Raw genomic sequence first — 5,000 nt, 5'->3', positions numbered from 1 at the left:
GTACTGACGGAAACCTGGTTAAACCATCTTGCATATATTTTATCGAATTTGCTTAAAAGCTTAGAAAACTATAATATAGATTGCAAAGCCTTTTATGTTTAGTTACTTCATTAATGAGATAAAGAGTGTTTTATGAGTTATTTAAAACCACGAAAATTTCTTACTTACACAGTCATTCATTTATTGATTGATTTATTGTTTTATGAATGAGAAATTGCTGTTCTTTGTTTTATGAATACTTTGATTTAATAATTTTATTTACACTTGTAATTTGTTTTATACCTCAAAACATACTTTGAAGGAAAATAAACATTATATTCCTTATATTCTGCCGTATACTTGTCTCCATCTGATACTTGGGTAACATATGTATAATATATATATATATATATATATATATATATATATATATATATATATATATATATATATATATATATATGTACACACATTTGTATATATAGTACGTACATACCCAACACACATCACACATATGTATATATATATATATATATATATATATATATTATATATATATATATATATATATATACATGTACATGTATGTTCCTGTTTATACATATCAAACATACATTTTATGATGATAGTGGTTGTTGAGACTGAGGGTACAAAAGAAAATTTAAGATTAAAATTTAATGAGTGCCTTTTTTTTTTCTTTTAATCACACATTCAACTTCGCACGATTTAAATCCTGTATCAGGAAATATTTTGTAGTAGTCTGCGGGAAAAAGTGCTATTGTGTAGTACTCAGGCTCGGTTGATGAAGGAAGATTTGTACCGGGAATATTGCTGAAATATTTGCAATAAACATTTATGTGAAGCAAATAAAGAAATGCTTTCAGATCGGATTTCATTTCCTCCCTCTAAGTCTTCCTAAGTCGAATTCTTTTATTAAGCTTCTCAGCATTTCATATTCATGGTATTAGTTACTCAGTCAAAGGTTAAGAGTTCATCTGTCATTGAGCTAGGAGCTTTATATATATATATATATATATATATATATATATATATATATATATATATATATATATATATATATATATATAATTCATAAATAGGTGTGAGATAGATTATATATGTTTTGTTTTTATATATACATATTTTACCTACTAATTTGTACGTTTATAAACCCGAAAATATTGACGTTTATTTAATATTTTATTGTAATAAAAGCCCCTCCTTGATCATTTTCAGATATGTGTCAGAGAGAGAGAGAGAGAGAGAGAGAGAGAGAGAGAGAGAGACTGCAGCAAATAAGGGAGATTGGTTCATTATAACCAGGCATCACAACAGTAAAGGCCATCGACGCAGAGAGAGAGAGAGAGAGAGAGAGAGAGAGAGAGAGAGAGAGAGAGAGAGAGAGGAGCACTTCCCCTTTATTCCGACGAGGCTGTGGCGTTCATGAGAATGGGACACTAAGCATTCTGGGTAACAGATTATTTGTGGCACCAGGCCCCTGAAGGGTTGGGTCCAGCTCCTTATGCTTTTTAGAAAATTACTTTTCCAATGCACCTGCTCAACGCAAAACTGTTTCTAGAGGTTATGATGTGTGTCGTAGAGCAGGTTAAATTTAACTGCAAAGGTGTGAAAGGGTGCGCTAATTGCATTTCAACGCACATATATTAAATGATAATAATTATATACATCAGGAGTCGAGGAATATCTTGGAAGAAAAACTTTGTGCTTAACTTCTCAGTATATGACAAACACGACGGAGATGCAGTGCAGAACTCCATAAGATACTAAGAGAGCAAAGACCGAATAAAGGAAGGTTCTTGAAGCAGAATGTATTACAAGAATGTAATGGTAATGTATGTTTACATATAGAAAAGAAAATATGAACAGGCCTTATTTACGCTCTTTCAGACCTACAAATATAAAAATTTTAATTTTAAGTCCTTTTAATTAACGATGCGCTCATGACATTAGTTATTCGCGTATTACTAGTAACATTCCTATGTAAATGTTCAGACGCAGTGAATGTATGAAAACATTAGTTTGGGAAGAACACCTCGTTATATTTTGGTTCTTCTATGACACTGGGAGGAGGGTCCTTTCTCTCGATCCGTCCTACTCTCTCTTTATAAATATCGAAACTCTATACTGTACCGTAAATATAAGATATTGACCAATTTATCAATACTTGAAGTTTTTTTATTGCTCATGTTAAAAATTACGGCACCTGAATAGCCGAAAATTGCGTAACCTTTTTATCGACGATGTTCTGCAGAGCAAACATTGCTCCTCAGGAAAACTGGAAAGAATCCAGCGCAAGCCAACGCCTACCCCGAGAGGAATTTCTTATTGTTCAGATCCGCAGATGGTTGAATTTTTCCGTTAAGATCCTATCTTTTATTTTTGGCAGAAAATAGAAAAGAAACCAAAGAAAAGCCGAAAAATTCCAGCCTTGTCCCATATCCATCGCATATCATCAATAATTTTTTTTAGGTATCTTGTGCGCAGACAAAGAAGCAGACAAAAACAAACAGACAATGGCGAATTCAAAACTCCGTCCCAGTTCTTTGACGGAGTTAAAAATCTTTTCTGAGGCCAGAAAAAAAGAATAAGGAATAGAATAAATCTTTTCCGATAATAAAATTCTCAATACACTGTTGGGAGAAATATTGGACGGCCTGGGACATTGAGAGATGAGGAGCGTGAATGGAGCGCAGATATAGCATTATGCTCCCGACGAAAAGTCCTTATCTGAGTAGCTGCAGTTATTTCATAAATCTTTTTTTATACATTTTTAGGTATAGAGAAAGTTGAATCTAGCCCCTCCCCCCTTCCCCCACCCCCACAACATCACCGATTATAGTTTCACGGTAAATACGTCGAGAATATTCCCAAGTGATTAGAGGAAAATAACAACAGTTCTTTGTGTGTATATGTTCTACAAAGAGCTCTCTCTCTCTCTCTCTCTCTCTCTCTCTCTCTCTCTCTCTCTCTGAAAAAAATTATGAAACTATTCCAATTTGTTGATCTCTATCTGTGACATAAAAAAAAATCTGTAAATCATTCCACTTCCTTAATGGCTTTTGCAAGAAGCAAGGATATCAACATTTTAACAGCCTCCCCCCCCCCGCCCCACCCCAACACCCCCCCTCCCGCCCCCTCTTCTCTCTCTCTATCTCTCTCTCTCTCTTCTCTCTCTCTCTCTCTCTTCTCTCTCTCTGATATTGATATTGAACATTTATGTTAATTTATTTTGACACATTGAGGAGTCAGTTTCTTCTAAGCGTGTTTATTATTATTTTTTTTTCTTTTTGTGCTCTATCACAGTCCTCCAATTCGACTGGGTGGTATTTATAGTGTGGGGTTCCGGGTTGCATCCTGCCTCCTTAGGAGTCCATCACTTTTCTTACTATGTGCGCCGTTTCTAGATCACACTCTTCTGCATGAGTCCTGGAGCTACTTCAGCCGTCTAGTTTTTCTAGATTCCTTTTCAGGGATCTTGGGATCGTGCCTAGTGCTCCTATCATTATGGGTACAATTTCCACTGGCATATCCCATATCCTTCTTATTTCTATTTTCAGATCTTGATACTTATCCATTTTTTCCCTCTCTTTCTCTTCAACTCTGGTGTCCCATGGTATTGCGACATCAATGAGTGATACTTTCTTCTTGATTTTGTCAATCAACGTCACGTCTGGTCTATTTGCACGTATCACCCTATCTGTTCTGATACCATAGTCCCAGAGGATCTTTGCCTGATCGTTTTCTATCACTCCAGGTTGGTGCTCGTACCACTTATTACTGCAAGGTAGCTGATTTTTCTTGCACAGGCTCCAGTGGAGGGCTTTTGCCACTGAATCATGCCTCTTTTTGTACTGGTTCTGTGCAAGTGCCTGGCATTCGCTTGCTATGTGGTTTATGGTTTCATTTTTCGTATTGCACTTCCTACATATGGGAGAGATATTTCCGTCTATCGTTCTTTGAACATATCTGGTTCTTAGGGCCTGATCTTGTGCCGCTGTTATCATTCCTTCAGTTTCCTTCTTTAGCTCTCCCCTCTGTAGCCATTGCCAATTGTCATCGCTGGCTAGTTCTATATTCTGTTTCATGTATTGTCCGTGCATTTGTTTGCTGTGCCAGTCCTCTGTTCTGTTTGTCATCCTCCTGTCTCTGTATATTTCAGGGTCTTCGTCTACTTTTATTAGTCCTTCTTCCCATGTGCCCCAGTGCTCTGTTCTCGATGTTGACGCAGTCCTCTATACTTAGTAGTCCTCTCCCTCCTTCCTTTCGTGTTATGTATAGTCTGTTCGTATGTGCTCTTGGGTGTAGTGCTTTGTGTGTTGTCATATGTTTCCTGGTTTTCTGATCTATGCTGCGGAGTTCTGTCTTCGTCCATTCCACTATTCCTGCGCGGTATCTGATTACTGGCACTGCCCATGTGTTTATGGCTTTTATCATATTTCCGGCGTTGAGTTTTGACTTGAGTATCGCCATGAGTCTCTGCATATATTCTTTCCTGATCGTGTCCTTCATCTCTTGGTGTTTTACATCCCCTCCTTCCATTATTTCCAGGTATTTGTATCCAGTCTCATCTATGTGTTTGATGTTGCTCCCATCTGGTAGCTTTATCCCTTCAGTTCTCGTTACTTTGCCTTTTTGTATGTTGCCTAAGGTGCATTTTTCTATTCCAAACTCCATCCTGATGTCCCCAGATACAATCCTTACAGTCTGGATAGGGTATCTATTTCCTAGATGCTCTTACCATACAGCTTGATGTCGTCCATGAACATCAGATGGTTGATTCTGTTGCTTCTTTTCTTGAGTTGGTACCCGGCATCCATCTTCTGTAGTACTTTTGTCATGGGAATCATGGCTATTATTATTATTATTATTATTATTATTATTATTATTATTATTATTATTATTATTATTATTATTATGTGAAAAATATTACATTTTCATTGATTTGACAGATTCAGAGCCTGTGAAAAAAGACAAACAAAGTACAATCTTAGGCAGTCTTG

The 5,000-nt window shown here is 36.3% G+C and overlaps 1 protein-coding gene across 4 annotated transcripts in view; it reads left to right on the top strand.

Moving 5' to 3' along the window:
* The window catches only part of LOC135222799 (ensconsin-like), a 123,697-nt gene that overhangs the window by 11,388 nt on the left and 107,309 nt on the right, over window positions 1-5,000 (top strand). Inside the window, exon 2 of one of the 4 annotated variants that reach the window (XR_010316342.1) lies at window positions 1,216-1,449. The exons of the other annotated variants lie outside the window; for them this stretch is intronic. The gene's annotated coding sequence lies outside the window, so the exon portion shown is untranslated. The remainder of the gene's footprint in view (window positions 1-1,215; window positions 1,450-5,000) is intronic. 4 annotated transcript variants of the gene reach the window in all.

The sequence above is a fragment of the Macrobrachium nipponense genome, chromosome 8 (genome assembly GCF_015104395.2).
Source record: "Macrobrachium nipponense isolate FS-2020 chromosome 8, ASM1510439v2, whole genome shotgun sequence".
Classification (NCBI taxonomy): domain Eukaryota; kingdom Metazoa; phylum Arthropoda; class Malacostraca; order Decapoda; family Palaemonidae; genus Macrobrachium; species Macrobrachium nipponense.
The sequence above is the reverse complement of the archived record's forward strand: the minus strand, read 5'-3'. Positions and strand labels throughout refer to the sequence as shown.